Here is a 24,970-nt window from a genome sequence, read left to right as displayed (position 1 = left end):
GCCCCGCCCCGGCCACCTCCCCCCGCTGCCAGCAGCGTTCGGGGTAAACAAGGTGAAGCAGCCTGGGGGTGTTCAGCAGTCTGATTCTGCCTCTCGGGGGGTTGCCCTTGCGGTTGGGGGTGAGATGTTAACTAATTAATTGTAATTAACAGTAACTTCCAAACTCGAGAAGGAATCGACCCTCCGGAAGAGTCCGGATGCCGGGTGCGTTGCATGTGCCGGAGCCGCAGCGGGCGTGTTTGGTTTCTCTTTTTGTCAATGAAGAAATCGCTTTTTTTTTTTTTTTCCTGGCAGCTTAGGGCTGCGCGTCCTTAGAGCAGCGGCAGCTGCAGCCGGGTGGAAGGGGTGCTCCCAGCTCCGGGCTTGCCTTCAGCCATCCCGAAATTAACACGGCGCCGGGGAGCAGAGGGAAAGGTAAACCCTATTGTCCTGCACAGGGAAAGCCGAGAATGGGGACTCGGTCCCCTCCCAGCACCGCTGCGGTCTGTTTTTTTCTTTTGTGCAAATATCCCCAAATGCGTTTTATTGTTTCGATTATAGGGATGTGGGTACATAGTAAAGTTCGATGAGCAGCTCCCTGAGCTCCCAGCAAACCTGGTGCTTACTCCCTTGGGTTTGGCTGCGTGTTGGTTGTGAGCTCCTTTACAACAAAGAGAGAAAAAAAAAAAAAAAAAAATGAAGAGTAAGAAGAAGACGAGGAGCTGTGGGAATCGCTGCCCTGCCCCATGGTCACTGCCTGGCGGGGTGGGGGAAGCCTTCTGCAGGGAAATGCCAAAGGACGGGCTGTGTCTTGGCTCCCCTACTTCCACATCAGGATAGGGAAGGGTCAGAAATGGGAGAAGAGAGATTTGGGGATGGTGGTGGAGTCAGCGTCCCTGGAGGTGTTCAATAAATGTGGAGATGTGGCGCTGAGTAGTGTGGTTTAGTGGGCATTGACTATTGGACTAAATGACTTCAGTGGTCTTTTCAAACCTTAATGATTCTGTGCTTTAGATGATGCTGGTGAATCAAAGGAGCCTGCTAATAATAACAATGCCTTGAAGGCTAAGTTACCCAGAGGTACCCACTCTGGGACAAAGAGAAATGCCTCCAAGCAGGACTGCAGAGAAGCTGTAGGGATTCCTCCACAGTGGACTGGTCTTGGCAGGGAAGGCACAGACATGGATGCAATGAGGGTAGTTCTCATGGCATCACACTCACCTCATCATTCCTCCTCCATGCAAGGGGCTCTCCGTGCCATGTTAGGTAGCTATAAGAAGAATACCACTGAGAAAGGATTGTAGTCCTGAGTTAACCTTGGCATGGGGCAGGTGAGTCTCAGACAGCGGAGATTTGGTCTCAGTGAATGTCCGTTAAGCAGTGGAGAAGGACACAGAAGCAGTGGTATGCAGCAGTCTCTAGGATGACCTCCAGGCCAAGTCCTTGCTATCTGCCTCAAAATGAAAAGGTGTTTCCCTATTCTTCAGTCGTTCCCTTCACCTCTAAATACCCTGTAACTCTTCAATACCATTTTTAGAAATGGGATGAGCCGTGCCGGATACTGAATCATTGCAAATAAGGACAAGCCATAAAGTTATGCAATTTGTTCTCCAGTCTCACATCCTGTGATCCAAATCAAACATTCTTTTCTTAGTAGATGGCTTTTTACACAATTTCTCCCTTCCACCCCCCCCCCCCATACTCCTTCTGACTATGACAAAACATGAGAGACCTAAGCTCTTGCATCAACCTCTGTTCTCTCAGCCAGTGTTTTCTGTTTTACTTGCTTAGTTTCCCAGCACTAACTGGAGCCACTGGCCCTAACAGATCTGCAGAGAGTCCCCAGAGCCTCCAAGCCTAGAAGAAGAAATGAGTGAAAGGAGATGGATGAAAACATCTAGATCACTCTAAGACTCCTGTTGGAAACTCATGATTTTTAATGGAATCTAAAGCAGTGATTCATGGTGGAAGGGGATACGCTTGCCATAAATGTAACTATTCAGTTTTGAAAGGAAGAAGTTGTGCATTTCAGTTTCTGAATTTACTCCTACCTCTTAGAGTAGAAATGACACGTGTCTATCCATGAGGTCAATTTGTCCTTTCCAGTAAACTTTAAAAATTATACTTTAATCTCTTTGGTATCTTTCCCCAAGCCTATAACTTCATAAACCTTACTTCTACTCTCAGATATGTCAGTGAAAATAGTGGCATTTCAATCTGATGTTAAATGAACAAACTCTGAATGAACAGTATATGCCTTATTGAGACATTAGGTGAATATAGTCTCGTGTCTGTTTTTATTGATGTAATAATTCCTATCAGTCAGCTGAAATTGTACAGCAAAGTCGGCATACAACATGTGAGATATGGAAAGGAATCAAGTCCTAAAAGTCAGATGAAAGTCTGTAGACCAGCTCAGCAGCAAAGCTTTGTCTATCTGCTGCCTGCCTTGCATAACTTTGGTGCTTATGTAGAAGGCATTAACCAGAAGAGACGCTTGACTTGAAAACGCATTGGCCAGAATTAAAAGAGTGCCATGGGCTGATCCAATGTCTTGATCCAGTACTTGTAAACTCTTGTTTGAAATTGTTGGTAGTGACAAGCATTGTTTCATTGTATTTTCTCATTCAATTAAATGAGAGACTTTTCTGAACATGAAATATAAAACATAGCTTTTGAATCACTGATACCAAAGAGCTAACCAGTTGAATGGCACATGACAAAATGATCATGATATCCTCGTGATCTTTCTGAAAATACTGATACATGTCAGAATGCTGGTTGCCTCCTTGCCATCAAATGAGCTGGGGAAGATTCCTTTTAAGATTGTTTACGGGATGACTTTTCATCTCTGGACTTCATTGTGCTGATCTACTTTGTCTGGAAGCTGTCACCTAGAGAGAGAATCCCATTAGAAGTTTCTTTATCTTTTAAATGCATTCTGCAATTATCTTTTTCTTTGATTATCATGTCCATTACTGAAGCGCTGAGTTCATTCTCTGGAATGGCTCTTCCTGAAGGAAATGCAGTTTAATGTCAGAGAACAGAGCCTTATTTTTCCTTTCCCTACTATTTTTGCAGTCCAAGTGGTGTCTATGGAGGAGGCCTTCCATTTTTGTGTTACAGAAAGTATAAACCAAGCTCTCCTCTTTTCTGTATCCAAGGCTTATCTTTAGGTACACAGCAACAATAGATGTAGAAATTGGATTTTACTATGTCAGAAACTAAGAAAAAATGTTAAGTGAAAAGACATTGAATTGTGTTACAAACATTAATCTTGTGGAAGGGAAAGAGAAGTATCTTTTCTGTAACTCCAACTTTCAATATGTTTTATCTTCTAGCATCTGCTTTTGCATATATGGACTCTGTGTGGACAGGATCCAACCCTTCGCCCAAAGCTGACAGCAGTCTTTCTTCCATTGATGTCAATGAGCTTAGATCAGAGCATGAGTCTTGTGATCAAAGACAGTTCTACATAAAAAAAAAAAGACTTCCTTTTCCAGGTCAGTCTGCTCCTTGTCCCTTTACTGAAAATACATTATCAGCATACAAACACAAGCCAGAACAAAAAGGATAATAATTTTTGAAGTGGTAAAATAAAGACCTTCATTTTATTTTTTGCTGATTTACAAAGTGCAGGGCTGAGCCTGTTGGGAGCATTAAACAACTATTAAGTGTTGAGAAATGTCATATTGAGAAGACGGTCTCATTCCAGCAAAATTAATCAAAATAGCTAGCTCAAAATATGCTTGTGAGTACCTTCCCATCAGTTGTCAAGACTGGATCCCCTTGCCAACTTGGATATAATTTTCTATTTTTTCTAAGAAAAATTTTAGTCACTGGAACTCTAGTGTGCTAGCAAGGCATGTTATGCAAAATGGTAAATTGTGGGACAGTAAGGGGACAAGTCTTTTCTCCATACATCAGAAAAAGTAATTCAAGTACACAGAGACAAGCATCTGTTCTTTATAACAGATTTTTACATGTGGTATATGAGTCCATTTTTTTGACTAAACGAACTACTAATGAGAGGCATCTTGACAAGAAACATACCCATTTGCATGAACTGCACATGTGGGGCTACAAAGCATGCTGGGATAAATACCTGTGCATATTATCTGTAGTCAGATTTAGCCTTAGGCTAAGTTCTTCACTCAGATAATAATAAAATAAATCAAAATAAGGTGTTATTGAATAACTCGGTGCAAGATTTATAACTGACTACAGTGCAGTTAAAACAAAAAAAACCAAAAAAACACTCCGCAAACTAATTTATGTACTGAAGCCAGTTAAATGAGGCAAAGAAGAGTGGGTCCAACATTTCTGCAAACTGCCTTTCTGTTAGGTTATACAGAAATTGTAAGGAAAAAGAACTGTTAGCTGAAGTGTGAGGTTTGTCTTCATGTGCTTATTCAGCTGGGATCTAAGAAGTGTCTCAGTTGTTTGCAGGACAAATCTCTGCATACAGGAGGGTGTTCTGCCTAGGAGGGAAACCAGTCCTTGGCTAAGGAATCAGCAGTCTGCCTCTGTTTCCAGATCCCAGTGACATGTTAGATTTTTCAGTGATACTATCACATAACCAAGTTTCAGTGTGGCCATGACCACAGTATGTTTGCAGCCTACCCAATCCTGCTAGTTTGGAAAGCTCCATCAATATGTCAGATGCGTTACTGATGGGTCTCAGATAGCAAGAGGAACAGCAAATCAACTTTAGAAATCACAACACTGCCCTCCAAATCAGACTGTCAAGACTGTGGGTTTTTGGCTACCCTACTCAGACCTTACATCTCCCTGTTACCACTAGCTCTGATTATTCGGGGATGGCACCATTCCCAGAAGCTAAAAAGTGGTTCTGTTATGTATATCCATATTAATGTTATCCCTCACTAATTGAAATCAATCTCTTGTGGTGGAATTCTCTTCTGAACAGCCTTTTTTTTTTTTTTTTTTTTTTTTTTTTTTTTTTTTTTTTTTTTGTCCCCTCACAGGGCTTCCAACCTCCTTTTAGCTGCATGAAAGTACCTGTAGGAAAAGCACACCCTCATCACATGTAATAGTGGCATACTTTTATATTTGCTGCATTTTAAGTCATGCTATTATTATTGAGAGAAAAACAAACAAAAAATTGATGTTTTTTTTTTCTTTTGAATGAGCCAAATGAGTAGAGCACATCCATGGGTGTAAGATCAAGAAGAGGAATGCTAAGTTTTCACATTCTGGGAAATCCCTTATATGCAAAAGGAGCTATGAGATATAATGACTAGTTGTTCCTAACCTTTTGGAATTGAACAGACTCACATGAACTCTGAGTTGCCCTTAAGGTCTCCCTTCTTTTAGGGAGATACAATGCCCATTTGTCTCTTCAGGAAAGAGTTGCCATGGGAAGTTATTTTCTAGACAAGTATACAACCTGAACCTGGTTTCTTTTAGGCCATGTTTTGCTAAACCTCATTTGCACTCATCAGCATGAAGCTGATAGAGGCAAATATGAGAAGAAAACCTGACAACTGGATGTGTTTCTAGGAGAAGTTTCTCCAAAACCTCATTGCAATTTTGCATTGCCAGGTTTTTGGGCAGCACTGAAAAATGGGCAGGTTCACTAAACAGAGCTGAAATGAAGCACCATCCCTATCATTCACAAAATAGAAGATACTCCCCTTAGTCAACTTTGTATCCCATTCCTCACTCAGAAATGTTTTTATTTTATTTACTTTAAAATAGATGTTAATACAGTTTGCACAGTTGCGTTCACAGATGTTAAGGCTGTAAGCCATCTTATGACCAATTCTGACTCTTCATCATGGGTCATGAGCTCACCTGCAACTGATTCCCACTTGAACAAGAGAAGGGCTTGAGAAAGACTAGAAAAGGCATTCAATTCTATCTATCACATTGTATTGTAAATGATTGCAGTTGTTACCTATCCTTAATGCAACTAAAATTATGTGCCTTCAGCTTTCTATTGGATTTCCTTGTATATTTTTCTACCACAGTGAAATGTCCCCTATTAGGCAGTGTCTGTTCCACATGAAAGCACTTACAAACCATAATCAAGTTATTCTTTAGCTTTTACTGTGATATACTAAATCTAAAAAGACTTACACGGTGGATTTGCTTCATTTTACAACCTTAAATTTTTTTTCATTCATATCCTCATGGTTCTTCTCAGAACTACCTCTAGTTTGCCAACATCCTTCTTAAGTTGCTGACATCACTGCTGACATTATTCCAGTAGCTTTCACCAATGCCAAACACTGAAGTAATACAAGCTCTCGATTCCCCTTGATACTATCCTCTACACATAGGAGAAGATTACATTGGCCCTTTTTTGAAGCTCAATTTCAGAGTGTGCTTGGGTTCAGCTAGTTGTCTACCAGGATCCCCTGTTCATTTTCCAGTTTCATTTGCCTAAAGAAGAACCCATCTCATGTAACAGCCTGTGATTTTTGTTCCTAAATGGATACTTTACATTGAGTTACATGCTAGATGCATGCTCTCTTTCGCATCTCCTCTTCAAGCAATGTCTAAAAGGCCTTCATCAAAAAATGCCCACTTCCAGATTGTGGTTTGTTAAAAAATATTACTTGCATTGGCATTACTTTATCCTGCACTGCCAATAGCATTATTAATGAGCGCAAAGCTGATAAGAAGTTTCAGCAGAACCCAGTCTCATATTCCCACATTACCTTGGCCTGATAGATTTAGAATTACCTTGTTTGAAAACAGTTTGGTTTGACATGTGTGGTCATCGTATTTGTTCTTATTTCTGACAGTCTCTTGTGATACTGTATGACAAACACACTCAAAGTCGAAATATACGATATTACCGCAATTGCTTTTATCCACCAAATTTGTACTCTCATAAAAATAGCATATTAATTTGATAAGATCTTTCTTCCATTAATCTGTGTTGATTGCTATTAATTAAATTGCACTGTTTTAATACTTTATTAATTGACTTTCCTATCAGCAGCTCCATCACTCTGCCTGGAATAGACATCAAACTGACAGGCCTATAATTACCTGGTTGTCCTATTTTGTCTGTAGAATTATCTGTAAAATACTAACTTTCTTCCAGTCTTTCCTCAGGAAGATGTTGTTTTTAGCCAGTGTGGGCTTCTTTCTTAATTCTTCTTAATTCCTTTTTGAGGATCTAGTTAAATTTTTCTGAGTTGCTCTAAATAATTATTCACATTTTTGTTGGTTTAAATTTTCTTCTCCAGTCTGACTGGTACATCCCTTACTTGGTTTTAGCTTTGGGGAAATGGATCTTACAAGGCAAAAGCATAAATTTTGCTGGTTAAGACTTTAGGCTGCTTACATGTATAGCATGTAAAGTGCATTTAAAAGGCACATAAATATAAAACCAAGTCATTACCGCTTCCACCAAAGCAAACTTTAGATTTTGTGGTTAATATTTCCTTGTGAGGATGAGGTCTAATGCAGAAGTTTCCCATGCCAGATACAGCTCTTTTTGAGTCAGGAAGTTGTTTTGTGTATTTTTTCTTGAAAATCCAAGAATGCTTTAGTACTTGCATCATGAGACATCCCTTTGCTCTCCCTTCAGATTTATCTTGCCAAGACTGAAAATGCCATATATAGTGAAAGGCTTTTAAAAGGCTAATCTGGAAGGTCACCCTACACCCAGAGGTAGAGCTGGTTAGACGAACCAGTTCTTGGTCATTTGAAATAAAGCCTTCATGGTATACAAGCAGAATTACCATGCTGCTGGCACTGGAAACTAAAGTCCATAAGAATACTAAAACCAGAGTAGTATTCCTTGAGTGCTGGCCTGGTTTTCATCAGAACATATTAGCAAGAGAGAGTTACTGTCCGTCATGCTTCTGGCTCAGTGCTGTGTTGCTACTGCCCAGGTGTGTCCTAGCTTTGAAAAGATAAGCATCAGATCTGCCATAATTTGGGAGGAAAAAAAAAAAAGGATGAGATCATTTCATTGTCCGTCTGCATCTGTGCTTTGGCTGCAGGTAGTAGAGGTCCCTTTCAGGTCCCATGGAGCATGAAGACTCGTAGCTCTGCAGGCACCAGCCCATGCCTCTTTGTTTGCAGAGTGCTTCCTGTTTGGATTTCCATGAGCATTTTTTTTTTTACTCTTCACTTGCTTAAGTGATGATTCAACCGGACAAAAGGTATGGGTTGTTTGTCACCTTCAAGGAGAGATGTACAGAGATGTTAAAAAACATAGGAGAGACTGTGCAAAGCCAGACCAATGGTCCATCTAGCCCAGTATTCTCTCTGTGACATGCAGCAACAGCAAACATTCACAGGAAGGGATAACAGTGCAGGCATATGATGATACTCCCTCAAAGCAGGCCCCTTCCCTGATGATTTTCACACTGAACCAGCAGCAATGCCTTTCTGTTTGATATCCATCAGTGGCATTTTCTTCAGTGAATTCTTCTGATTTGCTTTTGAGCCCTCATATTCTCTTAGCAACCGCAGCATCCTGTGGCCAGGCATTCCATAACTTAATTGTATATATGAAGAAGTAACTCTTTGTTTCAACCTCTGTCATTCAAGCCTCCTAATTTCATTTGATACCCCCTTGTTACTGTGCTAGAGGAGGCAGCAAACAGTAATTCTGTACTTACTTTCTCCCTGCCATTCATGATTTTATAGACCCTATATTATATCCCATCTCTTTTCCCAGCTGAAGAATCTCAGTCTTTTCAGTAATTCTTTTTATGAAAAATCTCATTTCACTGTTCCTTTTCTACTTCTGTTATATCCTTTGGGAAGGGAAACCAGAATCCCACGCAGTATTTAGGATGCAGCAGTATTATGGATTTATAGTGACACAGTTTGCTTCTAAATTGTTCTGTATCTAACAGTTGTTGATGTTGACTTGTTTTTCTCACCACTGCTAATTGTTCTGCTGAATATGACGATCTGTGTCTATGGAGGTGTGTCATGACTCCAAGATCTCTCTGTCCCCTCTGTGATTAAGTCCAGATCAGAGCTCATTGCTGGGTCATGTTTTTAGAGTTATTTATCCCCCAGTGTGAACTGCTTTGCATTTATCAACATTGGTTTGCCTCTACCATTTTATTACCCAGTAGTTCAATAGCATAAGACATTTTTGCAGCTCTTCACATTCAGGTTTTGTTTTTATGACACCACATGAGCAAACATTGCAGACATTATTTATTTGTTCTCATTTTCTAATCATTTTGAAAACAGCATACAGAACAATGTATGTGTTAGGTATTCAGAAGGGGTAACAGCTGGCATCACAGGGTAATCCCAGAACCAAACACCAGGGCAGATATGGATTCAGCTTCTCGAAAAGAGAGAGAAGGAGCTCTGAAGAGAGAGTTCAGCCTTCTTATTGGCCTTTTGGAGCTTCAGAGATAGCCTTGACTCCTTCTCTTCTCTTGAAGAAAGTTGAAGTGTGTCACTGAGGTACCTGAACTGACATCAGAGTCACGTTGGGCTTCATCAGTAGACAACAATGGTGTTCAGTGAGGGCAAGCCAAATCCTAGGTGAGCTAAAATGAAGTTCTCAGTCTCTTTCCATCAACCAGAAGAGAAAATTCTCCATTCTTAAGCATTCAACTGGGAAATTTACAGCAAGATGGGATAGATCCAGACTTCAGTGTGTAGGCTTTTCTGGTGAATTGCAGACTGTGCAATTTTACAAGCACGGGGAAAGCAGAGTTATAAGGTATCACCTAAGCTGGAACACTGACTATTTGAAGCATGTTATAGCTGATCTATAATTCACATGCTTATTTTGACAGGCCAGCTCTTGTTAGTTTTCAATGGGCGTGGGAGGAAATAGCAGCGCATAAAACTTGCACATTACTAATACCATTGCCATATAAAACAAATATTTGAATAGGAAGTTTCAGAAATGATTCAGTGCTCTAGCTACAGAGTATCCTACAGGATTTTTTTTATAGTAACAGAATTAATGAAAAGCAAATCCTGTTTCTCTACCATGGGCATAGGGTGGTCCCAGTGCAGCAGAGCCAGTGTGATACTGTGTCTCAGGGATAGAAAAAGCAGCCTCTACAGATTGCTGGCCCCTTGGGTGAGCAAAGCTTGCTTTGAAAGAACTCCTTGAGCTGAGGGGTTGCTATATGCTTTTTAAGTGACTCTACCACATCGTGTGTGGGTGCAGCAGACAGGGGCTAAAAGCCCCAGGCTGCAATACAGAAGCAATTGAAAAGCCACTCTGTTGTTGCTGTTCCGCTGACTGCAAAGGAAAACTCACTTACCACCCCTACAAACTATTCTAACCACATCCTTTGAAGGTACTGAAGTTATTTCACTCACTTAACTCAAAGTTTTCTCAACATTAAGTCATAACTTGAAAGCTGCAGGAAGAGGAGACAATTGTTACGTCAGTAACAACATTTCATTCAGATGCTTTCATAAGTGGAGGATTTCTAGGTGCTAAAATGTGATATGACCACCAAACAGAGAATCCAAAATATCACCTTAAAAATAACCTCCTTCACAACATAACTTTTTAGTTCACCGGAAACAATTTGCAGGAAGTTTAGTTCCAGATCTCCTATCAGAAATACAGCTCTTCCACTGCACAGTGCTCTCAGATTGCACATAGGATCAGCCTGCAAACAGTTTGGGGGAGAAAAATTGCCTCCGTCTTGTGTCTCATGTCTTGTGTCTTGTATCTTGTGCATACTTCATCACAAAATTTCTTGGGAATCTCTCATTTTGTATATTGGATCCCTAATTAGAGGGATCTAAAAATTAGAGAAAAAAAACACTTCATTAGCTCCTGGAGAATTGAGATTGCTTCTGATGAAACAGTGAAAGGGGATGTGTGCACCCATGAAGCTGAGACACATTTTACTAATCTCTGGCAGCCCTTTGACAACCTCTGCTGTGTGCAATAATGCAACATTGTCTGTGATCTTCAACAATGTGATCAAGGAATTTTCTTTTTTTTTCAATTTTCAGTTACTTTTATAATGTTGATGAGTATATAATAGGTTTTTGACTCTGGAAAATCCACCTCAGACTGGGAAATCCCTTTTATCTTTCTGATATATGGAAAAGCCTGTGTCTCTTATCTATGCTTTGTTCCTAGAATCATTTTTAGATTGAAATGTAGTATACTACTATTTTTTACTTGCATCTATTTTAATGATCACATATATGTGATACTGCAACAGGTGGGGTTATTTATACACATGGAAAAAAGATTTTATATCTGTAAGTTGTTCAAGATCTTAAAATAACTTGTGTACTACAGGAATCCTTTCTGTTAACCTTAGAAAAGGGTGGAGGTGTGGGGAGGAAATGAACATAAAGTCATTTTATTTCTCTCTCACAAGACATGAATGAATAACTGTTGTCATCTGATCTTCCAATGTTGATCCCCTGTCTGCGACTTTTGAGCATTTTGCATTACTTGTTTCCCTAGCTTCCTCAGCTAAGGTGGGTAAAGGAATATTACGCAGAGGGATGATATCATTTTATGCATACGAAATGTAATAGACTTGAGAAATGTATTTTTTCTTTTCTTGATTGGTAGGTATGTGGAAATAAATGGAAATAATTCTAAAATAAAAGCAAAGAGCTGTCCCTTAAACTCGAAAGTTTGTAACATCCTCCAGTGGTGATGCAACAGCCAGTAAGACTGACTGAGTAGCCAAGTGTAATTCTGATCCCTGCACTTTGCCAGGCTGTGACACTGGCAGATTTCCAGAATAAGCCAATTTCAGAACTATGGAGCCTCCAAATATGATCTTCTGTCAGTCACAGGGATTTCAGCTCCAGGAAAGGAAAGATTGATCCAGCAGATTATAATCACCACTGTACGAGACAGTGAAAGCAGCGAACTTCCCTGTAGTGGGATGCCAGCTACTGTGGGACTCATCATCACCTTCAGCTGTGCTGGGAAGTTGTGGTGACTTAGCTCAGGTATCACTGTGTCTCATCCTGCTCCAGTGATGCAAGTTGCTGTTTTTTTAATAGATGCTACAGTGGCAACTCCCAGTCCACACTGAAACAACCAAATGCTTCAGAGTTTCCAGAGTCATCCTCATTTTGGCCTTTCACTTCCCATAAAAAGAGAAATAAACAGTGAAACTGAGGATCACACTTCCTCTCAAGGCACACCTGATTTTTGGACTCTTGCTGTAGGACAAAGCAGCCATCCCTGGACCAGCTCCTGGGGAATGCTCTGCCCTCCCTGTGTCATTGTGAGGTAGCAACTGCGCACCTCCTGACTAAGGCCCACGACATGTCGCAGTCATTGTGGATTCACAGAACTAGGAGGTGCAGTAGCACCTCACAGCTCCCGTGTGGTTTCCCTCTCACGTGGGACACAGAACAGGGCCAGCATGCAGCAAGAGGGGATTTTGGACAAAGGACATAAATTACCAAGACAAGTTCCTCAGTGCTAAGGATGGGGCCAGCACCAGATTGCTGCCTGAAATTAAATAACTTTGATAGACCAGCTATAACAAACAAATTGACCTGAATGTATTTGCCTCAAAGCAATGAGATGACTCTATCAGGTAAGATGTTCTTCATAACCTTTTTCTAAATCTGACTAATCAAAACCCAAAGTCTCTTTCCTTGTTGATCCTAGAAAATTGTTTGAAGGAATATACTGCATCTGTGGCATAGATCCCAAGGGTGGTGCTGATAATGGGATACTTGGTTAGGCACTAGTTTTAGTTTTGATGAATTGTATGGCTCCCACCAACACCTCAAGAGGATTACCACTTCTGATAAGGGTTCAAAACATTAAGGGAAAATTAAATGGGAAGACATTCTTTCAAGAGAATAGGGCTGATGCTGTGGGCAGTTGCAACGAGTTACATCACCTTCCAGAGATTTAACAGGGAAAACTGCAAAGATTTACTAGTCAAAACTCTGTGTCATTAGAGATTGCTTTTTTTTTTGCTATCAAAATAAAATGAAAAGGGTTTTTAAAAGTGAAACCATGTATGTTTGCTCATGAGGGGGAACAAACTATTCCTCCACCTACTGCTCATCTGCTGCTTTATATAATGAATGACTACTCATTTTTAACATTTGTGGCATTTTATCAAAATGAAAAAAAGATGAAAGGACAAATTTGATTCAGAAAAACAGCTGCCCATCTTGATACCTGTAATTATGTATTATAAACTAATATCATGGGCAAGACTGCAATGCTCTGGCATTCAGTAGTTCCTTATTACAGTTATGAGCAAAGTTAGTTCACTGTCTGTTGTTAAGGTTGACTAATTGGGTTAGTCAAGAAAAACATTGTTTTCAGTTGTTTATAACCTTATCAAATTGCAACCAACTGAATTTAAAGTATCCCTGCCAGACGTCTGTTTCACCCTTTTTTAATGTGCTTCCTTTTGGAAAATTTCAGCTAAAATGATGTTTTGGAAAAAAAAAGAAAGGAAAAAGACAAGGGAGACTGTGTTTGGTCTCGTGTGTCATTGGTAGACTGTTACTGCCCTGTGCTTAAAAAGCAAAAGCTAAAGAAAAAGAAGGAGTTTTGTCCTACTACCAGAGAAATGGTCCACCAAGTGGCCCTGGCCTAATCATTAGCCTCTGTGCCATACGCTTAGCAGAGATGAGACCTAAATTTGTTGATCTATGCAATGATTACGCCAAAGGCTACTGAGACTAAGCAGCATTGTCTGAGCATTACAGTGATGCTACAGTGATGCTACAGTAGTGCCAGACAGGAGCCAGCCCAGCTCCGTCTCCCTTTTGGACCATCCAGTCACTCTACATGGATATAAAAACACAGAACAGTTGTGCAATTTTCTTGTCTGAAAGAAGCACTTCAGCTACAGAGCTGAAGGTCTTCCTCTGCGTCTTTCTCAATGTCTTTTGGGATTGTCTGGTGTCCTGGCTGCAAGAGAAGTCTTAGGATGAGCCTGTGCTATGTAAAACCTGGGCAAGGCGTTGTCCTCCATTGTGGGGCCTTTGGGTCTGCATACATCCCCCTTGCCCAGTTCACATCCAGACCAGTATATTGCTGTAGAAATCACAAAAAAAAACCCCAAAAAAACAGCACCTTTCCTACTGCTGTCTATGTCCTTATCTGAAGTAAGACCTGAAAGAAGGCAGATGTGCCTGAGGACTCCTAGCTCCAGCAATGAAGTGCCACAGACTGAGAAATCCTATTGGCTTGGCCTCATTTGGTGTTTTGTGGCTCAGCTATAAGAAAGGCAAAACTCTTTTTGTTGCCTCTGTTTACCTGAATCACTTGGTAGGAGCAAAAGATTACATTTAGGTGTTATCAGACATCTCCACATCAGTTGCGGAGGAACTAGGAATAATAGTATCACAGAATCTCCCAGAAACCTGAGGCAAACAAGCTCTGTAATGCTGATCTATGGAGGGAGAACCACAAAAATGTCAAAATGAGATTAGTATGTATTTTGTAAAAAGTACTATTTTAGGGTTATTTGTTAATAAAACTGGAGACGTTTGAATAAAAGGTCTAAAAAATCTGTAAAGCTAGCACTCAGTGTACAAAATGGAACTGCTGAGGGAGAAAAAAGCTAAAAATTGTATTAGAATGGATATTAAAAATACTAATATCTATATATGATAAAACTCATTATTCATAAAAATTGGGAATGTTAGTAAGTTGCCATTTGGGGTGAGTAGCCTGACTCACTGTGGGTAATGTTCAGCTTCTTGCTTTTAAATAAGAGGTCACTGTTTCAGTAACAGGAAAAAGGAAGCCATACCGTGTAATAAATGTTCAAAGTATTGATTGTGTTTGCCAGCAGGTAGGAGGAAAATAGTACATATAGCAGTTAGATCCAAAACAGTCCCTTCGAATTGTAATTACCTCCCTCTCAAATTAAAGGGTCAGATACTTGAATACACACTGGGAAAAGTTTGGATAAAAGATCAAATCTAAGGCAGATTGATCAACAGTAGCAAGGAACTTGCAGCGAAAATTGCAGTGCTTTAGCAGCTCTCAGGGTACTTGGGGCAACAAGGTAAATATTCTGAGAGGGTATTTTTTTAGGAGGGAACAGAAGAGATTTCGAAAGTTAAATCTCTCAGCTTTCATATTACATTGTGTTTACATAATAATATCCAGATGCTTTAGGCAATAGTTGTTTCCTGTGCTTACAGTTTGCTGTTGTCTCATCATTCCTTTATTAATTTTTGTAAGGATTAGCAAAACAAACAAGATAACTGTGAAGATTAACGAAGTTTCATGTTGCTTCCTATGAGAAATTGTTTTCCAAGGAGCAGTTATCCTTTTGCATATCCTGATTTTCCTCATAAAATGCACTGGGAATTTTTTTTGCTTTATCAAATTGCTTTTTCAATGTCAGAAATAGCAAGGTGCTGGACTCCATGCTTCCCAGTGTCATGTGTAGGTAAGATTCTACATGCCCACAGTTCCAGGCCGGAATGACGTATTGGTTTTTCGGGCCTTTGGGTTGTTCACCCAGCCTTTGTATGTAAGACCATGCATACTTGCAGTGACCTATAAACAACATCCCTTTCATATTATTGTCCAAATAAAAATACACTATCCACTTGCTATAACACAGCATTTATCAAGCAACTATTTCCTCTGCATGTCAGCAGAATAAAATAAACATAAATAAAATATGTCCTGTACTCTGGAAATAGCATGGTATAGTCATCACAGTATACAGTTGGAAGTTATTGTGCAATGATAGCACACCTTGTTGAGTTACAGTGCGGGGCTGTTGCCCTTTGCTTAGCAACATACCAAAGCATGGGATCAGAGTCTACACCCTGTCTTATTGCTCAATTAGGATCTGGCACACGTCCTTAGATGTTACCCTGGCCCACATCCACATATTTTACTTGCGTATGTGTCATGGTGTTATGATTTTTGGTTATCGGTATTCCACATCATAACATCATGTAGTGCACTGGGAATTAAAGAGTTAATGCTCCAGTCCGTGGATCATGGATAGTTGCGGGTACCTGGTTCTCAGAAGAGAAGAGCTACTACATTCCCCAGAGGACTTTGCTGTTCTGTTACAGTTTTCCGTTCAGAGGGAAAGATAAAAACTGCTCACACATCAGGAGACGTCCCCTCTTTTCTTCCCGTCTCTCGTCCCAGCAGCATCTCGCTCCTCAGCTGTCTCACCATCGGCATTAGAGTAAGGCCTACCTTAATCTTGGACACTCCCTCTCATTTTATTGGATTTATTAGCTTAAATTGTAATTAATTTGTAATTTGCATTCTGATATCTTATTTAGTAAATTAGTTTGTTTCTCCTCAGATTGTTGCCACTTTATTGTTTTTAGGCCCATCTCCCTACCCTTTTTTCCCTTTTCTCTTTCCCAGGGCGTGGGTCCGTGTGTCTCCTGCCCCAATAGTCACGGAACCAGGCCGAACGAGCCCTTAAACCGTTGACAGTATGTAACATCATATTGACGTTGTGAAGGGTAGACCTGGTTAAATGTCTGCAGGATCTGGGGCCTTGTGTATCTTGGATTCTCTTGCAGGAATCAGATCCATCAAAGGAGAAGGGCCTTCCTGGTGAATGTTCTTAATTTTCTGTTTAGTATTTCTAATATTGGCTTGAAATAATTCTAAGTTTCCTGGTAAAATTTGACTAGTAATTAAAATGAAACATCCTATATCTTAAAAGTCAAAAGTACTGTATCCCTACACGTTCCAGGTTATTGAAGTGAATTGGATAAGACGTGGAAAAACACAACTGTTATCTGGTGCCTGCTTGCCTCCGAACAGAAATGCTCTTTCCTGGTCAGAGCAGAAGTCAAACATCATGAAAATTTCTCCATAAATATTGTCTTGGATTTTAGAAGACCTATTTGTGAAGGACTCACGTGTCTGTTTTAAGTGCCTTTTTTATAGTTTTCACTGAATGGTATTACAAGCCCTGCTAATCATGAAATCAGTAATGGAGGTTTTAGTTCAGCCATATCCATCACCTAGATACCACCACCCCTATCTGCCTTCCTGACTTTATTTATTTATTTATTGCAAGTGCATTCAGTTGCAAGAGAGACCTAAATCCCTGGAGCAGTAATGTCCGTCATGGTCACAGGACAGAAATTTATAATAGACAAATTTATAGGCAATCAAATTAGACCTACAGTTAGAATTTCTAGAAAATGATGAAATATTATGTGACAATAAACAGTAAACTAAGATACAGTTATTAACTGAGTTCAGCTAAAATTGCAGGACTAGCGTAGCCCTTACCCACAGCTCAGTGAAATTACACAAGTGAGACAATAGCTGAGAAATAGATCACCCAATATTGACAAGGCACGAATGCATATTAAAATGTATGCAATGGTTGGCACACTTCTGCTTTGCATTTTGGATGCTCTGATGTGTAATCACTTTGTACCTTTATACCCAGTGGGAATAATTAACATCATATTTCTGATGTAACCCATTCCATGTTTTCAAAACACTTATAGCAACACTATAACTTTGAAGTTTCTATTTCTCTGAAATTGTCCAGGAAGTTCAAAACTGATTTCTAAAGACAAGCAGGTAGAATAGCAAGACTGATGGACAGGTAAGTGCATCATGGTCATGTAGGCACCTCTAACTTAGAAAGCTAGATTTAAAAACAGAAAAGCTATTAAATAAATAATAATATTTTTCCAGCAGTTTTATAGCTTTAAAGAAGTACACAATTATTCTTATTTTTGAAAACATTTTACTTAGTAATACCTTAAAATTGTACCTGAAAGAAATAGCTTTCAAAAAGGCTGATAGCCTTTTTCAGGCTTTCAAAAGCCTGATAAAGATGGTGTTTAAAAGCTTGTTGCTAAAATACTGTATAATCTGGCCATACTTACACCAGTGCAATCATTATCTCTTAAATGTTTGAATGAAGGATTCTTTGGCAAACAAGCACCTGATGTTTCCTTAAAAAAACTAAGCATATTAAACACCAGAGGTTTGGGGTACCTCTGTGTTTATAGACTACAAGCCCATCGCTCTCTCATGTATGTAACTTTAGTTCAGCATGTGGAAAATTGAGTTTGTTTGCTTCTGTGAGTCTGGCCCTTTTTTATCTCCCAGTCTCATCATAGATTCTGCAAGAAGTTGTTGATGGACGAAGAAAGAAATTGTAAGTAACTGTAATCCAAGAAGCTGGGACTGTAAAAACGATTTTCCTCAGTTACAATTTTATTAAATAACTAAAATGCTCTTCACTTGAGACCAGAAGAAATTTTTTTAGGCTTATACATACTATCGTTGGAGCTTTAGAGGGAAATCAAAGAACCTTTCATATTTTCAGCTGAGTACAACAGTGAGTGATGAGGCCAAGCGTTTCAAAGTAAGGTTTTCAAATACAGATTATTCCATTCATATGCAACACCTCTGTGAGAAACATGGTCCTCAGAAAAGATGAATACCTCTCTCTCTCATAAAAACATTCAGACTATCAGATATTAAGACTGTAAGGCTTTACATTATAGGATCTTCCAGCAAATCTATGTAACAATTTCAGAAAGTGTTTTGGTTGCTGTTACCAACATTAGCATTACTGCCGCAAATGCACTGCTACTCTTGCCTCTCACACAGGAGTAGATATAAGATCCCCATTTGAAAATCTTCAGAAAAAGAAGATAGAACAGAAAAACAATGATAAGAGAGAACATGCCTTGCATGTAGCTGTATAAATGCCACTGTGTGGCATTTATATATTTATATATATTTATATATTTATATATATATATATATATATATATAATGGTAGCTGGGCTATCACAGCATAACCCTAGAAACCAAACACACACCTTGTGAAAGCTTGTGCTGCTAAGTTGCAGGGCTGATCTGGCCTCACGCGGAGTGTGTAATTCACTGCCAGTTCACGGTGCATAAATTTGTACTATCATAATCTTCTAGGAAAAACTATGACGCAATCTCTGGTTTTACACTGTTATTTAATGGTATCACAAAGGAATGTATTCACCATAAGTAAAACTGTCACCCACATTAAAAGCCTATGCAAGCTATATGAGGGCTATCATTTACTTCAAGAAGGAGATATTTGCCCTTCGTGCTGGAGCAATGTCTGGAAACTCCTCATTTATATTAATAATTGAAGGAATCTAATTCAAGCAAGTCATACTCAATTTTCATACAATTTAAGATTATGATAGCTGCAATTTCAGTACTTTCAATTAGGCATGTGTTTATCTGGAATATAGCTGTGTGCAGTTATTTCCTTCATTGTTACGATGTGTTTGTGCATCAAGAGTTATGGTGGTTTCACACACCCTATTTTCCCTCTTTAAGTCTACATCTGTGTGTCTCCTTAAGAATATTGACTAACTACAAGGCCAGTAAATTGTTAAGAAAATATTTAGTCACTTTTATGAATTATAAGGTCTGGAGCCAAATTCTGTAGCTATTTGAAACACACAGGTTCATGCTACTGTAAGCCATCCCCATGAGTTCAGTGCTACTATTCACGTTTGTGCAAATCCCCCATGTGCATGCATTTGCAGTATCATGGCTTTAAATAACATCTTTGTCACACATTAAAGAAAGCAAACTTTTTCAACCTACATACTTATATCAATCTTAAAAGAATATAGTGTTTTAAAGGAAAAATTAACACCAGACATTCAAGGATTCCAAAATTTCTGCACACTGCTAAAATGCAGAAAGATAAAGGAATAAGTATTCATGTTTTTCTGTTTCAGTGCAAGCACAAACTCTTTTTGAGTGCATGTTGCAGTTGTTTATGCTCTGAAGAGAGCAATATTTTTAGCCTTACCACTTAAAGTACTGGGATATATTGCAAACTTTTTGATTAAGCATCATAGACTACAATGAAAGCTCAGAGCTGTAATGCCTCTAGCTCATTTTTAGGCAGTTACCATGCCAACTGTAAAATGATGAGCAAAATGAATACAAGTTTTTTTTGAAATAGTGCAAAGTTAATGCAATTCCAAAGTTTTGGAACGCTTTATTCTGTTGTTGAAAGATTTAACATGATCCACATATAAACCTACCAATGGTACCAGGAATTCATCAGCTGTCACTAATTTAGTTGTGCTGACCTGCAGAGGTTTCACTCAAAGACTAATGCAGCTGTCTTAGCTTTTGCAGAGTTTGGAATTGCTATAGAACTACAAGCAGACCTTCAAGCAAGGAATCACTCCAGACTTCAGGCTAGAAAAATGTATGTTTAGTAGTGAAAGAGAATCATGAGAATCTCTAAAAACTCCTGGATAAGATCTCCATGATGCTCCATGAAATTTCTGTATACACAGAGAAACACAAATGCAAACAAATAACAAGTATTCCAAAACCAAACCTTACAACATTTGAAAATCAGAAGTGAGGTTAACGTAGAAGACATCTAACCAAATTAGGACTGGCAGCATGCCCAAATACCCTGATCTTTGTGTTGTGGTGACATAGGGAAATAGCAATGCAATTAGGATGGGAATGCAGTGCTGTTTGTAGTCACAAAGTTAATGTAACTGATTTTTTAAAAACACATTAGATATTTTTTTCTCATGTGGCAAAATCTACAATATTTAGATACCATAGTTGCACATTTCTGTATATTCATATATTTGGGCCTTATTTTCCAAAGGTGAGTTGTTTTCAGAAACTGGGGATAGAGGAATGAAGAAAAAAGTCTTTTCAGCTTCAATCCCCTAGAAAACAGTGAAAGAAATCAATTCGAAAGAAGGAAGTTATTTATGGAATTCTCCAGGAAAGAATCAACTCTGAGTCTGCAAAGAGCAGTCATTTTGGATCACAAATATTAAAAAAAAAAAGTCATTAATAATAATAGTAATATTAACAATAATATTAATTTATCATTAATCTCCTCCTTCTCCCTCTTCCCCCAGTGACAGGAAACATAAGAACTTCATGTATTCTACCATGTTTACTTCAAAACAAGGACTTTAATTAATATTCAGCAGTCAGGCTCCTTTAATATTAGTTTATCTTTTCAATTTTGGCATATGCTATATGGTGTTGGATGGTGGTCAGTGGAATTACTGAGGTTTCCCTCTACAGGAGCAGATCCAGGCCACAGGCTAGGCGTGGTCTCAGGTGGGTGGATTTGGATCAAATTTACACAGTTGCAAAAAATCCAGCTGCCTTTCTTTATTCATAGCTGGAGGTGGAGTAGGAAGAAGAGGAGGCAGTGGTGGTAAGTGGAGGACACCAAATTGTGCAATGCGTGTAGGAAGGCAGCCAACATAAAGAGGAAAAAAATGTGAGCAGCAGCTAGCACACAGGCTACTTTACACAAGTTAGATGAATGTTCATCTGTGTCTTGCACCAGGTCATATAAAGCAAAAACAAGGGTGACATTTCCAGCCATACCCTTCTATAAGAGTAGTTGTGGTTTAACAATCCACATATGTGTGACAATAGTTAATTAACAGTCAGCCCTTTGTAGTGCCCACAGCCCAATGCTTCTATGTGTGTGTTTGGAGCCCTCTGTGCATTCATTTACCAAAGTCTCTGTACTTGAAATTCAAAATAATCAGTTTACCCTTTGATGAATTAATCCTCCTGCTCTCTTCCACATCCCCTCTCCCAGATCCCACAAGGCCTCAAAAATTAGGCTTATGGAAAATTGCCAAACTGAATTAATTTAGGCCTGAATTACTAAAGCGATTGTATCCTAGGATTACCTCAGAGCACAGGACACTGTCCTCTTCTCACACCACACTGCCATCAGTGTGAGTCTGCAGCTTCAGTGGTCTAAGCTAAATTTTATCCTCTGACATAGGCCTGTAGAAATGAGAGCAGATTCTGGCCATGGTTTTAAATATTTGAACAGGGTAAAAGCCAAGAAGGGTTGGAAATTATTTAGCCTACTATTAGGGGATATAATTAGACATACTTGGGTATAATTAGATTTGGATTAAATGAAGGGGGAAAAAAAAGCAATGTGAAAAAACAACCTTGCTAACAGTGAGATCCCTTATATGTGGGAATAAGGCGAAAATGTGTGAAAACCACAGCGGAAATGGAGTAGGTGACAGGATGGGTCTTTTATCTCTAATATTGTGGCCAGCTTATGCCTTTTGTTTGTGAACTAAGGATAAAGAGATGCCCTTGGAAGCTCACAAGCACAGTCCATAGTTTATGATTGAGGATGCCATAGTGTCCAACATGTCCCCAGCTGACCAGGGTATGTTAACCAGGATGCATAATTTCTCTCTAAACCATTGTAGGTTTCCTTGCATGAGACACAGTATATATAAAGTAGGATCAACAGTGAGCCTTTTTTTTTTACTGCTTCAGGAAAGGTGAGATTGTTTATCAGGAGAAAGTGTTAGCAGAATGACATAGGAAAGAATGATAGTGCCGCATCAGGCAGCAACCCAGCAGAGAAAGTCCTGAGGCTTTTGTGGGGATACACTGAGAATTGAGGTTTTTTTAGTTCCACACAGCAAACCATTCACAAGTTAGGCCACAACTTCTCAGTTGTAGTAACTGAGGTTTACAAAGGTCCACTGCAGAGTTTTTCTCAGAATGTTAGCAAAAATAAAAGCAAAACTATTGAAAGAAGATTAAGGTGGAAAAATCAAGGATTTAAAATGTAGGTAATTCAACCAACTTAAATTCAACTTTTATGCCATCTAATTCCACACTTTTTTGTGTTTTGATATGGTCTTTAATTGCACAATCACATACTATTTGGTGAATAATTCCAGACTCAGGGCCGATTTGGGATTGTGTGAACTAAATAAGGCATGAGACCACACACAGTGAATAAAGTGGATAGGCAGGAATATAGAACAGCTGCCTTGTTTACTGAGTACCACCCACGAAATGAGGCAGTGATTCTGCAGAATTTTTTTTTTAAGTACATGATCAATATAATTAAATAATCTCTGTGCAGAAGTACAAAGAAGAGCAGAGAGTCTATACGGGCAAATTGAGCCTCTCTCTAAATCTGCCACTTAGTCAAATCACACTTGTTGCTCTATTTTTTTGCAGGTCCCAAGAATGCCTTCTCTCAGTCTCCCCTTTCAATGACTGCAGTGCATTTCTGATTTAGTTAAGCCTAAGACAACCTACCTTCAGTATAACAGCTGGAATTGCTTTCTCAGCCTGTTTTCCTTTCACACAGTGTTATAATGAGGGTGAAATTTCATGACTGTGTGACTAAGGACATATATATTCCATCTATAGAACAAAGTGCATTTGATCTGGCATACAGATAATGAATGTCACTTAGCACAAGCAGTTTTTGTGTTAAATGTCAGAATATCATTGATTGTAAAACCATTTCTTTTTCCACCCTCTGAAATACAGAAATCTTGTGATGCATCATCTCCACAGATAGCATGATACATCACTTGAAATTATCACAGGAAATTTTCCTAATTCCATTTGACCAGGAATGTTTAGGGAGGATCTGGAAAAGTTAGCAAACTTCCTACTGAAAGTGTAGGAAAAAAGTAGTGTTTTAAAAAGTAAAGAAACATAGAATCACAGAATCATAAGTTCATTTGAATTGGAAGGGACCCTTAAAGGTCATCTAGTCCAGCTCCCTTGCAATGAACAGGGACACCTACAGTTAGATCAGGGTGCTCAGAGCCCTCAAGCCTGACTTTGAATATCTCCAGAGACAGGGCATCCACAGCCTCTCTAGGCAACCTGTTCCTGTGCCTCATTACCCTTATTGTAAAAAATTTCTTTCTTAAATCCAGTCTAAATATCCCCTCTTTTAGTTTGAAACCGTTTCCCTTTGTCACAACAGACCATGCAAAATGGTCTATCTCCTTCTCTCCTATAGCCCCCCTTCAGGTACTTGAAAGGCTGCTATCAGGTCTCCCCAGAGCTGAGCAGCCCCAGCTCTCTCAATCAGTCCTCACAGGAGAGGTGTTCCATCCCTTTGATCATTTTGGTGGCCCTTCTCTGGACATGCTTCAACAGGTCCACATCTCTCCTGTACTGAGGAATCCACATGCGGACACAGTACTCCAGGTGAGGTCTCATCAGTGCAGAGCAGGGGGGCAGGATCACCTCCTTTGATATGCTGGTGACTCTTCTTTTGATGCAGTCCAGGATACAGTTGGATTTCTGGGCCGTGAGAGTACATTGCTGGCTCATGTCCATTCTACCATCCCCCAGTGCCCCCAAGCTGTTTTCAGCAGGGTTGTGCTCAATCCTTTTGTCCCCCAGCTTGTAATGTTAGTGGAGGTTGCTGTGACCCAGGTACAGGAACTTGCATTTGGATTTGTTGAACCTCATGAGGTTCTCCTGGGCCAACTGCTCAAGTCTGTCAAGGTCTCTCTGCATGATATCCTGTCTCTCATGTGTATCAACTGCAGAACACAGCTTTGTTTCACCCACAAACTTGCTGAGGGTGCACCCAATCCCACTGTCGATGTTACTTATGAAGATGTTGAAGAGCATCAGTCCCAGTATAGACTGTTGAGGGACACCACTCGTCACTGATGTCCATCTGGAGATTGAGACATTGACCACCACTCTCTGGATATGATTTTGCAATGAATGGTCCACTTATCAAATTCATATCTTTCCAATTTGGAGAGAACCATATATGGGGGACCATGTCAAAAGCCTTACCGAAGTCCAGAGCAATGATATCTGTGGCTCTTCCCTTGTCCACTGCTGCAGTTAGCAATCATAGAAGGTCACTAGGTTGGTCAGGCAGGACTTGCCTTTGGTGAAGCCTAGCTAGTTGTCTTGTATTACCTTCCTGTCTTCCAGGTGCCTCATCATTGCTTTTAGGAGGATCTACTCCATGGTCTGTCCTGGCACAGAGGTAAGGATGATAGGTTGGTAGCTCCCCATGTTGTCCTTTCTACCCTTCTTAAAAATGGATGTGACATTGATTTTTTTTCCAGACACCAAGTCCCATTCCGTTTGGGCCTTGGCCTACCTGACCCTGTCCTTACATAGCCTAGCAGTATCCCTTTAGTGGATTGCATCTGGATTGCATGCAGTGGATTTGCATCTGTCCTAATGAGATTTTTTTTGTTTTCTTTTGTTTATAAATCCCAGACCAGAGTTTCCAGCATTAAT

The 24,970-nt window shown here is 39.6% G+C and overlaps 1 long non-coding RNA gene across 3 annotated transcripts in view; it reads left to right on the top strand.

The window, feature by feature from the left end:
* Positions 16-24,970, top strand: part of LOC110396159 — a 97,995-nt gene continuing 73,040 nt past the window's right edge. Inside the window, exons 1-8 of one of the 3 annotated variants that reach the window (XR_002436813.1) lie at positions 16-204; positions 295-414; positions 1,771-1,970; positions 3,321-3,482; positions 4,968-12,491; positions 15,973-16,091; positions 16,280-16,474; positions 16,617-23,498. This is a non-coding gene — a long non-coding RNA (uncharacterized LOC110396159). Of the gene's footprint in view, positions 205-294; positions 415-1,770; positions 1,971-3,320; positions 3,483-4,967; positions 12,492-15,972; positions 16,092-16,279; positions 16,475-16,616; positions 23,499-24,970 lie in introns of those variants that run through there. The other 2 variants (XR_002436814.1, XR_002436815.1) reach the window with 2 other exon arrangements.

Source organism: Numida meleagris, chromosome 3 (genome assembly GCF_002078875.1).
Source record: "Numida meleagris isolate 19003 breed g44 Domestic line chromosome 3, NumMel1.0, whole genome shotgun sequence".
NCBI lineage: Eukaryota > Metazoa > Chordata > Aves > Galliformes > Numididae > Numida > Numida meleagris.
Note: the sequence above shows the minus strand (reverse complement) of the source record. Positions and strands in the feature narration are given on the sequence as shown.